The following is a 17,998-nucleotide window of genomic DNA, read 5'->3' as shown; positions in this document are numbered from 1 at the left end:
ACTCTTTCCTCAGATTTTCAGATTCTCCTTTGCATCCGAGGTCGTGGCCAGCTAGTGGACTACTGGGCTATTACAAACTCCAGATTATGTTCAAATGATTCTCTTTCCCCTGCTGCCAAACCATCACCATCACCAGTGTGGACAAGCTGTTCTTCTCTTTTTTAAGAAAACACAAGAGCAGATGCCAGGTGTGTCAGATGTCTTGTAAGACAAACGGTGTTACATGATTTCACAATCTAGTGACTTCCAACAAACCATGTTCTCCCTTCCAGTTTATCTTGGTCCCACCAGCAGGTAGGTGTCTGCTCGGTTCAGGGGCCACTCGTGGCATTCACCATGTAGCACAGAAGTGGCCTAAGCTTGCCTAGTGTTGAGATTCCAAAAATATCCTGGCTAAGAGGTGTGGCGGAGAGCAGAGCAGCAGGGAGCGTAATGTGTCGAAGGATAGTTTGGGCTGCCAGGAGATGGAAGGGGTAGAAGAAGGAAATATGGTGAGTAATTTGGCTGTTCTTTCTCGAGTTCCTTTGTAGCCACATTAGGGCAGCTTTTTAGGAAGCTTTCACAATGAGGCAGGGAAAGATTCATCATCCTCCCTACAGCGTGAACGAGCACCTGCCAGGGGCTGAGTCTGCCTTGCCTCTCAATCATGTTGGGGAGAACAGAGCTGAGAGGCTTTTCATGATCTTCTGAGATCTCCAAACAGCTGCCCAGAAGTGCTTCTCTATTCATCTTGTGAACTTTGAAAAGTCTTCACCTCCAAGTGCAGAGATCCAGACCATCTCCCCAAGGGGATCCTCCCTCTCTCTCTCGGATGACAAGCTCCTCAAGGACAGAAAAGGTTCAGGTACAATTTGGCATCAGACGCCACACCCAATGAGTGTCTTGTCCATGGCAGGCACTGAGAGGATGCGTGGTCAATGACCAACTGAAGAGGCCTGGGAGATGTCTTCTCCTTTGGTTGTTTTAAGTGATTGTTTAAGGGTGCCTGGATGGCTCAATTGGTTAAGGTAGGACTCTTGGTCTCAGCTATGGTCTTGATTTCGGGGTCATGAGTTCAAGCCCCACATTGGGCTGTACGCTGGGTGTGGAATCTACTTTTAAAAAAAGTGATTATTTAATTCAAAGGGATACATGCAGCCCTATGTTTATATCAGCATTATTTACGATAGCCAAATTATGAAAGCAGCCCAAGCGTCCACTGATAGATGAACAGATACAAAGAAGGGGTACATATACACAATGGAATACTATTCGGCCATAAAAAAGAATGAAATCTTGCCATTTGCAACGACATGGATGGAGCTAGAGGGTATAAAGCTTAGCAAAATAAGTCAGTCAGAGAAAGACAAATGCCATATGATTTCGCTCATATATGGCATTTAACAAACAAAGCAAATGAGTAAGGAAAAAAAAAGAGAGAGAGAGAGAGAGAGAGAGACAAACCAAGAGACTCTTAACTATAGAGAACAAACTGATGATTACCAGAGGGGAAGGAGGAAATAGGTGATGGGGATTAGGGGTATGCTTGTCCCGATGAGCACTGGGTGTTGTGGGGAAATGTTGAATCACTATATTATACACCTGAAACTAATATACCACTGTATGTTAGCCATATTGAAATTTAAGAAAAGTGATTATTATCCAGGATATATATTTTCTTTTAAGATAAGAAAATAGTGATCCTTCTTGTTCATAGCCCATGCACAAAACTCCAAGAAGTGATTTTTACATAGTTTTTATTTATTTTATTTAAGATTTTATTAATTTATTTGAGAGAGAGAGCCCACAAGAGCAGGGCAAGGGGCAGAGGGAGAAGCAGACTCCCCACTGAACTGGGGTCATGACCTGAGCCCAAGGCAGAAGCTTAACCGACTAAGCCACCCAGTCACCCCTTTTACATGGTTATCAATCAAACAAAACTTTACCCAATAAACTTTCTTCCCAACTGAAGCTACTGAGAGAATATTTTAAGCAAAAATTAAAATTCCGGAGACTTTTCTGAGGTTCAATAAATATCATTAAGCCAATAGCTTTCTTTTAGACTGCTGGTTCCGTCATCTCTATGGAATGATCCTGATTTCCTTTAAAAAAAAAAATCAGGACACATACAGGTTATTCCTCTGCCTCGGTTACTGGGGCTTATCTCCTGATCTACCTTCAAAACCCAAGCAAGAAGTCACCTTTTCTGGGAAGCCTCCCCTGCCATTGTCCCACCTCCAAACTAAATGAAGTTATATGCTCCTCTGTGGTTGGAACGTTTTTTGATTGTTATGAACCACCAAACTGTAATTTATTGTTTACTTTTGTAAGAGCCTTCCAGGCAGGGATGATGTCATACTTACATCTAGTTTCCCTAACTTGGGAACTGGCGTGTCATAGAGCAGTCAATAATTGTTGGTTGAATTGAATTAAATGGCACTAGAGAATGTTTTCTTATTTGTGAATTTAATCATGTGAAGTCTCACAATTATATAAAATGATTCCATGTTTAGTTCTATACTTAACAAATTGCCTTTATTAAAAAGATTAAAATTACATGAAATCAGTGTCCTGGAACATCCTAGACAGATGGCCATATGGTTTCAAAGTTGCATAACACCAGCAGCTTGGACTTATTTAATTTGACAAAGTGAGGTGCTCATTGGCATTTGAAAGAAATGTCAGACAACACCATGGGGATGGAGGTGGGGGGTGGGAAGGGGGGAGTTGTTTCAATTAATTTCAGTTGCCAAAGGGAAGTGATTCACTTCCAAGTGATTTGTTTTGACTCTGATATTATTTTCCTAGCCCGGATCTGCTCTTACATCTTCTAGTAATTGGTTTAATACCATGGGGTGCTATTTGGCCCTTTTTCACACACACTGAACAACTCACTTCTAAAATATAAGAAAACACTTATTTTAAGAACTTGCTAATGAAAGAGCTGGATTCTCCCTGTGTTAAGTTAGGTTCTCAGGGAAATTAGGAGGACTATTCGTACAGAGTTACTTTAAAAGCAGTGAAAATTATAGAGGTTAAACCAATTTGGATTATGAAAGAATAGGGGAGGGTGGTGGGAATTTAATCTTTCGATGCCAGAGAAACAGCACCTGTGGTATTAAAGCATTTCATTAATTTGTTTGTTCATTCAACAAACTTATATTGCGGCTTGCCAAAAGCACGGCAGTGAGCATGGCATACATTGGGATCTTCCAAAAAGTGTTGGAAAGAATGTCCCAGAAGTTTGACAACTTAAATGTCCTTCTCTAAGAGCTCAACTGAATGTCATAACTTATTTTGGTTGCTGATGCATAAAACAAGCTATAATCGGGGTCTTAGAAGGATGGTCAACATACAGCTGAACTCAATCCCTTCTGAACTGGATTAACGCTGATATCATAGCCTTAACTGTATATTTCACTGCACACAGGACTTAATCTACAAGGAAGCACAGGTGTTAACACGGTTTGTGTGTGCAGAATCCAACCCCAGGGGTGCCTGGGTGGCTCAGTCGATAAGCGTCTGCCTTCAGCTCAGGGTGTGATCCCGGCGTTCTGGGATCGAGCCCCACATCAGGCTCCTCCGCTATGAGCCTGCTTCTTCCTCTCCCACTCCCCCTGCTTGTGTTCCCTCTCTCGCTGGCTGTCTCTATCTCTGTCAAATGAATAAATAAAAAAAAAAATCTTAAAAAAAAAAAAAGAATCCAACCCCAAGTTATTGTTTGTTTGTTTGCTAATGAGCTGGGTACCCTTCAGTATGAGAAAAGTAGGCAATTAAGTATCTAGAATCCGGCTCCTTCTGGGCCTCATCCTTTGTTTTCAAGAACCTCAGAATCAGATAATTGGATGTGGGTGTCCATCTGAACCAACAAGCTATCGTATAAAAACATTAATTTTGTACCTATTATGTCTGTGAGGCACTAAGGATGTCAAAAATATAAGCTATGGTCTCTGTCTTCACTGGGCTTGTAGACTCTCAAAGGGCAGAATACGTGTATAAGATTAAAAAAAAAAAAGGAAACCATTGGAGAAACATGCAAAATGCTTATAATAATATAGACTCTAAATCCATATAGTCTACATATGGGCTGGATAGTCTGGTTGGAGAAATAGAGGAAGGAGAACTTGCCAAAGGCCTTGAAAGAGCGGAATTAGGAATTTAGGGGTGGGAGAAGGGGAGGTCTCGGCAGGGAGGAGGGGATGGGAGGGGTGCTGGGGAGCAATGCATGGGTCTGTTTTGCTCCAGTGCAAGGTTAGCGTTGGACAGTTTATTAACTGGAGTCTTGATGTCTGATTTGACGCTGGAGCGTAGGTATCATTTGGCCTGAACGTAGTTTGAGTTGAAAAACTGGTACAAGTCACACCAACAGTCAGGTTCTTGGTATTCTCTTAAAGACTGGAAAGGCTGGTAGCACAGGGTCCGTGTCCCTGGAAGACAAACATCTCTGGACGATGAATCGCTACCATACCCTTCAGGGCAGAGCCGGAGTTTGCCTGTGAGGCTGTCCCCACCCGGCCCGTTTGCTTTCCTTCCTCGGTCTCACGCTTGCCAGCATTTAACCGGTGCCCCTTCTCGAGGTTCTGCTGCGGTGACAAACACTACCCAAAATCTCAGCGGCTCCCAGGTTTTACCTCTCACCCTTAGTCCCTGTCAGCTACAGTTGGTTGTGGTTCTGTTCTGGGTGTCTCCTTCGTTCTGGGATCTGGAGAAGCAGCTCCCGCCCAGGATGGACTATTCTCGAGGTAGAGGGGGAAGAGATGGGAAAAATGGCAGAACCACGAAATGCCTCTTCAAACCTTCGCTCGGACGTGGCCAACGTCCCCTTCTTCTGAGAGGGCATTTGGTCAAACATGTCACGTGCTTAGCCTGTGTCCGTGGTTTGGGAAAATATAATCCTTTCACGGGGAGCTTCAGTGACTAATTGGGAGCATGCCACAGAATCTTCAACAGCATTTGAATTTACTTCTCCCCTGATGAGAAAGCATTTTGAGTGAGGGGTACGAGTGAGAACCAGAGGGCCCAGAACGCCAGCTACAAGGCTGCTGACTGACAGCAAAGTTCCCCATGCACATCCAAGAAGCAAGCAGACAAACAAACAGCAACACGGCCAGGGGAGGCCGGACTCTGGACCAGGGCGTTCACACCCGTCCGGGAAGAAGCATGCAGCCGAACGCGACAGAAGCTAATAGAGGAGGAGGAAAGGGTTGGATCCCTTGCTCCTGTCCTTATTTACAGCAAAGGACAGAACACTTTGTCACCTTGGAAACAGCCAACAAAGGCAGTGTGCAAAGCTCTGAGAAATCCCTGTCTGCTCTCTCCGAGGTGGCTGGGGCTAAGTGTAGGGGTGGGGTATCGTCTGCCACTCGGCTGCCCTGGGTCTTGGGTATTGTGCTGTCAGGCAGGTTGCTCCGGCTGGAAGAAAAAGCTGTTTGGCCTTTGATGGCCACAGGTGACTACATAATATGTCCCTGCTTGTCTTTTGTATTCAGAGATAACCCTGCCGACAGAGGAGAGCGGGGCCGCAGTGTTGGCACCTGTGACCTGCACTGGGGACAGTCCAGTCTCTTTACAAGTCCAAGAGCAGCCAATGGTTTTACAGCCTGTACTGCTTTTGCTCTGAATAAACCGTCACCACCTGGGAGACTTTGCCGTCATTCCCAAAGGTCCTCTACGTGTCACTGCTTCTGTATGTCCAGGTCCCAACCTTCTCTTGCCTTGTGACCCTAAGCCGCAGAAACACCGCACTAGTGAGAGTCCTTGTTTTAAGGATTTTTATTTATTTCTTTATTTTAGAGAGAGAGAGAGAGAGCGCGAGCGAGCAGGGGGAGGAGCAGAAGAGGGAGGGAGAGGGAGAGAGAGAGAATCCCAAGCAGACTCCACACAGAGCACGGAGCCTGATGCAGGCCTCAATCTCACGCCCCTGAGATCACGACCCGAGCCGAAACCAAGAGTCAGTCGCTTCACCTGCTGAGCCACCCAGGCTTCGCACTAGGAAAATTCTTTAAGAAGCTGGATGTGCTTCTGTCACAGACCAGAAGGAGACTCTAAATGAGAAGGTCGATCGCACTTACTGCTGTGTCAGCTGGGAGCCATGTTGGTGCGACCGCGGTGCTATCAAAATGCTCTTGGCCTTTGAGCTTCTCAGGCCTTCTAGATACTGTCGGTTAGGTAACAGCACACAGTGAACGTAGCCCCGCCACGGAGCACACACCCTCCACCACACTTTCGTGCCTGAGGTGGTTCCTACACAACTGGTCAGAAGTGGTGGCAATTTTTTTTTTTTTTTTTTTTTTTTGCGTTTTGCTGGGGAAAACATCTGATTTTGTTCAAGAGTAAACATTCTCGATGGGGCACCTGGGTGGCTCAAATGGTTAAGCGTCTGCGCTCGGCTCAGGTCCTGATCCCAGGGTCCCAGGATCGAGTCCTGCATCAAGCTCCTTGCTCAGAGGGGAGTCTGCTTCTCCCTCTCCCTCTGCCTCTCCCCCTGCTTGTGCTCTCTCTGTCTCTCTGTCTCTCTCTCTCTCTCTCTCTCTCAAATGAATAAACAAAATCTTCCAAAAACAAAAAAAAAAGAGTAAATATTATTGAGCTCAAGATTTTATAATAAATTCCAGTTCATTTGAAAACCAAACTTCAAGGTCTTTACAAGTCTCCACGTATAATATGGTCTAATGGCAACGACAACAGACTGAAGGAATGTGAACTTTCTTTTTTTAATTAATTATTTTTTTGAGAGAGAGAAAGAGAGTACAAGCAAAAGGGGCAGAGGGACAAGAAGAGAGACTCGCAAGCAGACTCCAAATTTAAGATGGTATTATTATTATTACTATTACTATTATATTAGTGGTTGTTACAGAAAATTTGTGCAGATTGTGTGCAGAATACATGGGGTGTTGATGGTGCTTTGTGTCTTACCAACAGCACCTATAGTTGTATTCTAATAGCATGTACTAAGTGCTCCTGGCATTTTTAAGTGAGCATTTACTATGAAAGCGCTTTCAAAATACAGAGCAAAGACAGCCTTGGACTGCCTGGGAAGCTATCAGGGAGACACACTGTCTTGGATTTGAAGCCTGGTTTCACCTTTTAATGTGTGAGCTCTGGGCTGTCCGTCAGCCTCTCGGAGCCTCATTGCCTCATCTGTGAAATGGGCTTTGTAACTTCCTCTTAGGGTTGTTGCCAAGTTTAAGTGAGTTAGCATGTGTAAATTAAAAAGCAAAAAAAACGTGATTCATAAGCTGTGCCCTATAAATGTTAGTTCCTGAGGCTGAAAAGCTGGCGTGTGATGAGCACTCTAGGAATTTTTACTCACTTCCTATTTTAGCAAAAGATTGATAAACTTGAGAGTCAGAAAACACTTTCAGTCGGAAATAATATATTTTTTTAAGATTTTATTTATCTGTTTGACAGAGCGAGAGAGGGAACACAAGCAGGGGGAGTGGGAGAGGGAGAAGTGGGCTCCCCGCTGAGCAGGGAGCCGGATATGGGGCTCGATCCCAGGACTCTGGGATCATGACCGGAGCACAGGGCAGGTGCTTAACAACTGAGCCACCCAGGTGCCCCAAGAAATAATATTTTTTAGTGCAAGAGATAAGCACCCACACATAGATCACCATCTTCCTTCAAAACAGAGGTAGGAGCTGGAGCACAAGCCCTCCTTCTGTGAGATTTGCGTCTTTTACCCAACGAGATGGTGCAACTTCTTTTCTTGAAAACTATTAGAAAATTTCAAGGGGATGGGGCGCCTGGGTGGCTCAGTCGTTAAGCGTCTGCCTTCGGCTCAGGGCGTGATCCCAGAGCCTTCGGATCGAGCCCCACATCAGGCTCCTCCGCTGGGAGCCTGCTTCTTCCTCTCCCACTCCCCCTGCTTGTGTTCCCTCTCTCGCTGGCTGTCTCTCTCTCTATCCAATAAATAAATAAAATCTTAAAAAAAAAAAAAGAAAATTTCGAGGGGCTGGTAACTGCAGAGCTGCTAACGCTGTGTGGCTGTCATTCAACAAGGGAAACACACCGACTCAGATAATGTGCTTCTAACTCTGCGAAGGTCTGACACTGTCCTATTCTACATGTGTGGTTCCTTGATCACGTCGATCAGAATCACGCAAATCCCTGTGGGAATGTCTGCGCCACTTCTCCGAGTGACCTGTGTCCGGGTTCCAGGCACCTCCAATAGAAGGCTTCTGATGCTCCTAGTCTGGGCACTTCTGCTGTTTCCTCCCCAAAGATTTGAATTTCATTGAAACTGCAAAGTGTGCATTTTTCTTTCTCCTCCACTATCCCTCATCCTTCTGCCTCCCCTTTGCCAAGTTTATTATCAGTACATACTTTTCTTCCTATTGGCAGAGCCGAGCCATTTAATTACACTGGGAGGAAATTTTGAGGGCACAAATGGGATAAAGCAGGCTAAAATGATGAATATGTAATTTAGTTAAAAATCTGTTTGGAGTAGCTTGGGGCACAAATCCTGCGTTTGTGGTGGCCTCTTTTTGGTAGCAAGACTTCATCTTCCCCAAAGCGATGATCTGTTGGGAAACAACAACTGAGGAAGACTGCTAAGGTCTGAAAGTACCCATTCAGTGTGTGGGGTTTCCTAAAGATGAAGGGAAGCCATTCTTGAGCCTTTTCTTTCTTTTTTTTTTTTAACATATTATTTATTTATCTGACACAGAGAGAGAGAATGAGCACAAGCAGAGGGGACGGCAGGCAGAGGCAGAGGGAGAAGCAGGCTCCCCACTGAGCAGGGAGCCCGATGCGGGGCTCGATTCCAGCACCCAGAGGCTTAACCAACTGAGCGACCCAAGCGCCCCTCCTGAGCCTTTTCTTGGGCAAATGTGTTTGTTTTTTAACACAAATGAATATAATGAACCCACAAATTCTAAACTAGTGGCAAGCAATCTTTTCCTGTAAAAGCCAACGTAAAAACATAAAATAAAAAGTTGACAGCCCCCAGTCTCTTCTTTTTTTTCTAAATGAAAATGTCTTTATTTTTTCCTCTCCCCATAAAAATAGCATAAACTCAGAAAAAATTAAAGCTGCTTTGTAGCCGATAAATATGAATATCTAGACCACTAAGGAAGCAGCAAAGTGGAGGCTTTTTTCAATCTTTTTATGAAATCAGATCAAAATGCAAGGCCAGTAACATGCAGCCTTCTAGCTACAGAGTCGTTATCACTTTCCTAAAACTATATAGTTTTTCTTTTAATTGCGGTCTCTTCAAAATCATTGTTATGCCAAATAACATAATTGTATACCTAAAAATCATAGCAGACTCACTTTTAAAGCCATTACTGAATTCAATAGAGAGATTATTTTAACAATAAATGTTAACGTGTGCAGACACATACATACATGTATACATATATATGCACATACGCACGTGAAAATGTGTGCGTTGATGTATATGTATGTATATGAGAAGCCTCATACCTCTGCAAGTTGGAGTAGTTCTAGAAAACTGTTTATGGATGGGGAAATAGCTATCTCCAGTTAGCCCCTTCTACTTACAGAGACTCGTGGAAGCAGGATTGGTGAGAAAGCAGAAAAGAAACACAGACATTTTAAATTCTCATACTCTCTAAATGTTGCTAAAATGTGAGGTTCAGTATGGTGGCCTTTTCGGAGCACCTCAAGGTGTCTGGATGAGCAGAGGTGGGCCAGAGTGGAGTCTAGAGGGTGTAAGAGTGAAGTTACCCTGAATTCACAATAGAAGGAATCGGAAAGGGGCGTAACTTCCACTAGGGGAACCCATGGATTAGTTGGGTTGTTGTGAAGGTGGGGAAGAGAGGGAAGCCTGGCAGTGGGGTACAAGTGAGATCCAGAGGTCAGCCAGATGGACTCAGGGCCAGAAGTGACCATGAGACCATTTACTTCCAAAAATTGTGAGATTATATTGAGGGAAGTAGAAGGATAGGCATTGCATTTAGCAAAAATGGGAGTTAGGTAATTATATTTAGAGCTCAAAGGACCAGAATCTTTGCAGACAGAAATACCCATTTATATTTGTTTAAGCACTGAGTCCAGTCCAAACTATCCAGGTCGTAGAGGTTCTGATTCATTAGGTTTAGAATGGGGCCCCTGAATATGTTTATTTAAAAGTTTATTCAGGGAGCACATGGGTGGCTCAGTCGGTTAAGCATCTGCCTTGGGCTCAGGTCATGATCTCAGGGTCCTGGGATCGAGCCTTGCATCAGGCTCCCTGCTCAATGGAGAGCCTGCTTCTCTCTCTCCCTCTGCCCCTCCCCCCTGCTTTTGCTTGCTCTCGCTCTGTCTCAAATAAATAAATAACATCTTTTAAAAATTAAAAAAAAAAAAGGTTATTCAGGAAAGTTACCAAACACTGATGAGAGAAATCAAAGACCTAAGTATGTACAGACCGAGAACACGTTCATGAACTGGAATATTGAGATTTGTGAAGATGTCATATCTCCCAAAAGTAATCTAGAGATTTAATCAAAATCCCTCAATCAAAAGCCCAACACATTTTTTTTTAGGAAATCAACAATCTGGTTCTAAAACATATATGGAAATGCAAACGACCAAGACCAGCCAAGCCAATCTTAAAAAGAAGAAAGAGTACTTTTATGCTATTACATATCATGACTTATTATAAAGCTAAATAAATAAAATGGCACAGAGAGAGATAAACAGATGAATGGAACACAATAAAGTTCAGAAAGCAAGCTGCACAACTGATTCATGACATACGACAAAGTCAACCCCGCAAAGCAATGGAGAAAGGTTGGTCATTTCCGTGAACGGTGCTGAGTGCTTGGTATCTATCTGTAAGGGGGAAAAAAATGAACGCTGGCCTCTACCTCACACCACACACGAAAAGTAAACTCCAGATGGATGTTTGATGTAAATGTGAAAGTTACAACTATAAAGCTTCTGGAAGATAACATTGGAAAATCTATTTGTGACATGACAGGACCTGTCTCCCCAAACGGTAACGAGAACCACCTAGCCTACGGTGACCAACCATTGTGGCTTACCTGGGACTGTCCTCCTTTTAGCGTTGACATCTCATGTCTGGGCAACCCATTAGTTCCAGACGTACTGGAATGGTTGATCACCCCAACTAATCTGTAAGATGGACAAAGAGGACTGCATTAAAACTAAGAACTTCTGTTCATCCAACTACCTCACTGAGAGAGTGAAAAGGCAAACATCGGGATGGGAGGAGATGTTGACAATACCTCTAGCCAACAAAGGGTTAGTATATCACGCAGTCCTCTAAATCAGTAAGGCAATACAATACTGAAGTGAGCAAAAACCTTGAAAAGGCATTTCACAAAATAGCTAACAAACATACTAGAAGTTACTCAGCTCTGTAAGTCATGAGGGAGACGCAAATTAACACCATGGTGAAAAACTAGGACATGCTCTCCAAGGGATCAAACGTGGGCCCGTCAGACTGTCAGGAGGACCCAGACAGATTCGGATAAAGATTCTCCTTTTAGTCACCTCATGAGGAATTACCAAAGAGTTAACAATAGAACCATTTCATAGTAATTATTGAACATTATTTTTAATCAGTATCTATAATTATTTTGAAGTTGTTTAGAAAATTACACTGTTTATGCCATGATGGGAGTTTTATTATGCTCAGTTAATCCATTTGGTTGTCTTTGTCAAGTCCTGAAACAAAAGAAATCAATGTAGGGTTTTGAGAGAGAGGTCCTTGCGCCGATGGCTTCTCCACACGTACAGGGAGCTTCTCATGGCTGCAGGGAGCACATCGACTGTGCAGCTGCCCTCACAGAACCCTGTCCAAGAATCTTTGTTCCTGTGAGATAAGATGGGGGCTGCCGGAGCCCGAGGACATGCTCTTTTAGAGAAGAATGCAACACTTTATTTGTTAGTAGCGATTAAAAAATATTTTAGTGCAGTGATGCGTAGTGACAGAGTGAAGGAAGAATTCAGCCTCCAACTAGGAACGCGCTGATCATGGGGGAGGGGGCACGGCCGGATTTTACTGATACTGTCTTCAGCTGAAGATGCCGCTGAGCAGGCTGAAGAAATGCGGCAGTTCCCAGGACAGGGGGTCAGGGGGCAGGGGAGCTGAGTTTCTGAGTAAGGACTGGGTTTTAAGGGAGAGTTTCCATGATTACCAAAAAAAAAAAAAAAAGAAAAGAAAAGAAAAGAAAAGAAAAGAAAGAAATGTTAGGACTCTATATAATGGCTTCTTCTTCTGCTTCTACTGCTTCTGCTTCTGCTGCTTCTTCTTCTTTTTAAGAATTTAAGAATTTCACTCAGTTATTAAGCGTCTGCCTTTGGCTCGGGGCCTGATCCCAGGGTCCTGGGATCGAGCCCCGCTTCGGGCTTCCTGCTCTGCTGGGAGCCTGCTTCTTCCTCTCCCACTCCCCCTGCTTGTGTTCCCTCCCTCACTGGCTGTCTCTCTCTCTGTCAAATAAATAAATAAAATCTTAAAAAAAAAAAGAATTTAAGAATTTCAGGAGCACCTGGGTGGCTCGGTCAGTTGGGCAGCGGCGGGCTCTTGATTTCAGCTCAGGTCATGATCTCAGGGTCTTGGGATCGAGCCCTGCAGTGGGCTCCATGTTCAGCGGGGAGTCTGCTTGAAGATTCTCTCTTCCTCTCCCTCTTCCCCTCCTCCCATCGTGAGCACGCAAGTGCGTGCCCACGCACACTCTCTCTCTCTCTCAAATAAATAAATAAATCTTTTAAAAAAAGAGAAGAATTTAAGGATTCCAAACACATTATGGGGGATGACACTGTACCCAAGCCCCAGGCCCAGCTTCCCTGTGAGTGGAGCTGTTGAACCCATAGCTGGCAGCCCCAGGAAACTGTGTTTCTTGTTATGCATGTTAGAGAGAGGCATTTGAAAGGGAGGTTTGGGGTAAATACCTAAAGAAAAGAGGGTAAAAGGAGTTAAGAATGGTGCCTGTTCCCCAGGCTGACCTCAAGGCAGAGAAAGGATAATCCAAAACCAGAGGAACAGTTTTCTTTTCTTTTTTTTTAAAGATTTTATTTATTTGTCAGAGAGAGAGAGCACAAGCAGGGGGAGCAGCAGGCAGAGGGAGAAGCAGGCTTCCTGCTGAGCAAGTAGCCTGATGTGGGGCTCAATCCTAAGACCCTGGGATCATGACCTGAGCTGAAAGTAGTCGCTTAACCGACTGAGCCACCCCGGCGTCCCAGGAACAGTTTCCTTACGGTACTTGGTGGGATTTGAGGCATAAGCAGCGATGCTTCTGGGCCAGGCGACAGATTGCAAAGCAGTGATAGGTGAGATGCTCTCTCTCCCTGTGAGCCGAACACCCAACGCCTGTGGCAGCCCTGGGAGGCCACCTTCTGCTGGCTGGCGGGGTTGGCAGGGTGGCCCTGTGCAGGGAGGAACATGGAAGGACAACTTCCAGTGGGGTGTGCTGATGCTCTGCAGTGATGGGACTGGTGCTGGGAACAGAAACTTTGGGATAATCAATGACAATCTGACTTCATTCATACCCACAGGCCAGTAGAGTCTTGAGACATCTGGGGTGCATGACATCAATGTGGCTTGCATGGATTATCTTTTTTTATATAACAGAGGAAAAAGGATTCAATTTATATTATATAGTAAGACCCTCACTTATTTTATATTATTAAGAAATGTGATATTCCAAGTAAGTCAATTTTCCAAACAATTGGAATAGCCCTTTAAGATTATACCATTTTAATCTTTCTGGTGGAAGGACTGCCAAAATGTACTGCACTTTGGTGTTTTCTTAAACAGAGAAAAAAGATGAATCTACCCATTCCCTGGTATCTCCAACGCACCATGAGCTCTGATTACTTTTTGTGCCATGGTATGGCAAGGCCCGCGGGCTCTGACGTACGTAGGTCTCTGCTCTCCTAAGATAAATCGGGCTTGGTCTGCTCTATTTTCTGAGTTCCTGTGTCCACTCTGGTATTTTTCCCTCTTGGATGGTTATCGGCTGTCAATAGACACTTCTTGCTTCTCTTAGGGGGACAGTGTCTAGGAATCTACTTTAAACTCATCATCCTTTTAATCTGATATGTAATCTTCTTTGGATCTAGAAGTCACATGACTCCTATAAACCTTTTCTCTTAAAAAAGCAAAAAAAAAAAAAAAATTGCTCTCTGACACAGGGTCGGAAAGGTTTGCCTAGGAATGAAGTGCAAGTCTTTAAGACAGTCATTTTGTCTATTTGGAGGCATTTTGATTTAACTTTTGGTCTTGGCTGTGTTGCCCCAAATTGAAGTTACAGGATAAGGGACTTCCAGAGAAGTGGTTTTAGTGTACATATAATTGAGATCGTAGGGAGATGGTAACAGATGATGGAAGCCCACCATCTTACCCTGAGCAACATTATCCTATTCATTTTATGGAAATTGTAGTTAATATTCGGAATTAATTAGATTGTACAATCAGTTTCAAAAGCATAATGCAGTGGTGTATAAAATTTAATAATGCATAAAACTTGTTATGGAAATTTAAAATTTTAGGGCCTAGATGAAATTCAAACATGAATTTTGTATGAAGAACTGAAGCAAAATAGTTTTGTTAGAGTAATTTGCTTTATTACAAGGGAGAACATCCATGGCATCATTTAAATACTATACCATTCATCACATGCAACGCTTCCCAGCAAACTAATTTAAGATAGACTCCAGACTTGATAAATATCAAAAGGGTCTATCACTGTCCTGCCTCTGCCTGTTTTTCTTTTGAAGATCAGCAGGCTTAGTAAAAACAGATTTTTTAGAATAAGCATTATCATATACAGAGAAGACTGGAAATCATAAATGATGTGAACAGCTTCCCTTGATTATGACAGGAAGCCTGCATATGTAATCTTTGTAGCGAATAAACATCTTCAATTTCTAGTATTATATCATCCAATTCCAGGAAAACATTATCATAATATGAAATAGATGAGAAAGTAAATAGCAATCAGAACTATCTAGCAATGGGAAATACTAGGTTTTTCTCTCTCCTGAGCCGGGGCAGCCTGGCTTAAGAAGAAAAGCTGATGTAAGGTGGTCCTGGGTTTCAATCTCAATGCCTGTGTGACTTTGGGCAAGTTACTGAATTTCTCTCAACCTTAGTCTCTCTGAGATCGTGCAATGGAAGTGATCTTTCCTTCACAAGGATGGAGAATATTTAAAGGAGATAATGCACATTACCCGACATCCCATCTGTTGGGAAACTAGTCCTACACCATTGGTGTACTGGTCATCACCTCCAACCCCAGCCCCCCTCTTGTATGTATTATCTTTGTAGGGGCCTCCAGCCACGCAGCCAGGAAGCTAGTAGTTGTCCCCTCCCTCCCCTTCCTCCCACTGTTTCTGAAGGACTCCCTGCCCCCAATTCTTGTTTGAGTTAGGAGTCGGATGTATCTACTTTGAGATCGCCTGATCGACGCATACTACAAAGTGTGTGCTTAACCCACACTGGTGAATGCTCTATAATCGAAAATTTTCTTGAGGGGAGGAATTGTAGTTTTTATCTCTGGAGATGATATCTTTGGAACTGAAGTAAAATAAAAGAGAAATAGCTCAAAAAATCCCAGTTTGCTCTCTCCCCTACTGCTGCAAGCTCAAGATGCTGACTTTTGTGTGGCTCCGGGCTCATTGCTCTTGCCCCGCCAAGTCAGGCAGGCCTGGTCTCCGAGGGCATTTCTGGGAGCCTGGTGGGTGTGCCCCATGCTCCTACCACCACCTGCAATGACAGCAGCACTGGGAGAGCGCCATGATCCCCAAGGCATTCAAGTCTCTGGTCTGCGGTCAAATGGTGAGCAGAGAGGCAGAATGGGATGGATCTCAGATCTCACTGATGCCAGAACTCACCCCACCTTCTCACTGTATTTTCTCCTTTAATACATCTGATCAGGGGGCGCCTGGGTGACTCAGTCGGTTAAGCATCTGACTCTTGGTTTGGGCTCGGGTCATGATCCCAGGGTCCTGGGATCGAGCCCTGCATCAGGCTCCCTGCTCAGCTGGGAGTCTGCTTCTCCCTCTCCCTCTGCTCCCCCCCCCCAACTTGTGCTCTCTCCTTCTCTCTCAAATAAATAAATAAAATCTTTAAAAAAAAATACGTCTGATCAGTTACCTGTGGCACCTGCCATTTCATACCCTTTCCTTTACTTAAGCTTCCCTCTCCAAGCACTGCTACTGTTTTGGGTTGGCGCTGCTCGTCCCTTCCCAGCACCGCAGTTTTTGATTTGCCAGAGTTGGGCAGAGTTCTCTCTCTCTCCCTGCGTTAAACTTGATCTGAGGAGTACCAGAGCCTCCTTGTGTCTCCATGTCCTATGGAAAGTTTCATAAAATCATCTTTATAGAAAGGGCAGAAATTCATCAGGGATGCAGTAGGAAGGCATGGGGCACAGCTAGCACCTACTCTGATGGGTTGCTTGTCTGTTCTGTTTGGTCAAAGCTTGTACCAAACTGTGCTAAATATTTTGAGTATCACCTCTGCTTCCAGAGCGACCTCGCCACAGGAATCCATAGATGAGCGCTCATGGGAGTCTGAGCTGGAAGTTTAACCGGAGTTTAACCAAATCTTAGTTGCCTTGACCCTTGAAAGACCAAGATGGACTTGGATGTATGGTCATCAGTACCAGAGTCATTTAGGATAGTTTTGCTCCTGGAAGTTTCCTTAGACCTTTAAGCAAACGTGTCTGCTGATCTATCTCACTCAGTTAGATACGTCCAGACACAGCCTAGCATTAATGGTATGCAGTTTGGGCTCAGTCCAAAGGGCCCAACTCACTTGATTGTAATGAGAGGGGAATGGGCATCATGGTTACTTTACATTTCCGGTTTAGTAAAAATAGGGAGAAACTCCTTTTTTTTTTTTTTTTAAGATTTTTTTATTTATTTATTTATGTGACAGAGAGACAGCCAGCGAGACAGGGAACACAGCAGGGGGAGTGGGAGAGGAAGAAGCAGGCTCATAGCGGAGGAGCCTGATGTGGGACTCGATCCCAGAACGCCAGGATCACGCCCTGAGCTGAAGGCAGACGCTTTAACGACTGCGCTACCCAGGGGCCCCTGGGAGAAACTCCTTTTGTATTAAAATCTTATATGCTTATGATCTTGTCAGTCTTTGTCGTTTAGTTTTTATTTTAAATATTTCAAGGTAGGTGGCTAGTTGCATACAAATTCATAATTGTTATAGCTTCTGGGTGGATAGCCTTCCCTTATCATGTATTTTTATTCCTTCTGCCTTAAATTCCAATTTTTGTGATAATAACATTGCTAAGCAGCTTTCTTACCAAGGACTTCGTTCATGTTTTCTTCCAGAATTTTTATTTTTATTTTTTACTTTGAACCATTGGGAATTGATCCTGGTCTAGTTCTGATGTACAGACCCAATTTTATATGTAATCTATATTAATGCATACACACATGTATTTTGGTTTTGAAATATATATATCCATACACATATATATGTACATATTGTTATGAAGTCTCTCTCCCTCTCTCTTTTGCTGTTTAGTAGTTTTGCGATTACCTTCACCCCACCTGCCAGGTCTCTAGTCCCCACCTGGGTCTTCTGAGGATGGTTAGGGGCACCTGCAATATTCGAGAAATCCAGGGAGCAGATCCATTCACTTCCGGGTTGCCACACTGTGTCTCGGTCTTCCTATTTGGCTAATCCTCAACTTCCCAAAAAGCCATAGCCTCAGGCAGCAGTCCGGAAGCAATTCTATTCAGCCTCCATTCACAAAGGTGTGTGGGAGGGTGAAATGACGCAGGTGGAAGGAATGTTGCTCATTGTGATGTCCTGAGTAGCAGCGAACTTTGTAAATGGCTTGTCCCACCAAGAGGGGAGGACTGGTTGAGTAAACCAAGCTCGCACACACAATGACGTACACACAGCTATGAAAAAAGATGAGTAAAATCTCCATGTCCTGATAGGGTTGATAACAGGCAAGTGAAAAAAGCAAGGTACGGAACAGTATAGATGGTATGCTATCTTTTGTAAAAGAAAAGGAGAGAAATAAGAATTTATATAGTTGAAAGAAGAGATGGATAAGGTTAAGCAACAAATTAATAT

Source organism: Ursus americanus, chromosome 2 (assembly GCF_024610735.1).
Source record: "Ursus americanus isolate L20-20 chromosome 2, mUrsAme1.1.p, whole genome shotgun sequence".
NCBI lineage: Eukaryota > Metazoa > Chordata > Mammalia > Carnivora > Ursidae > Ursus > Ursus americanus.
Note: the sequence above shows the minus strand (reverse complement) of the source record.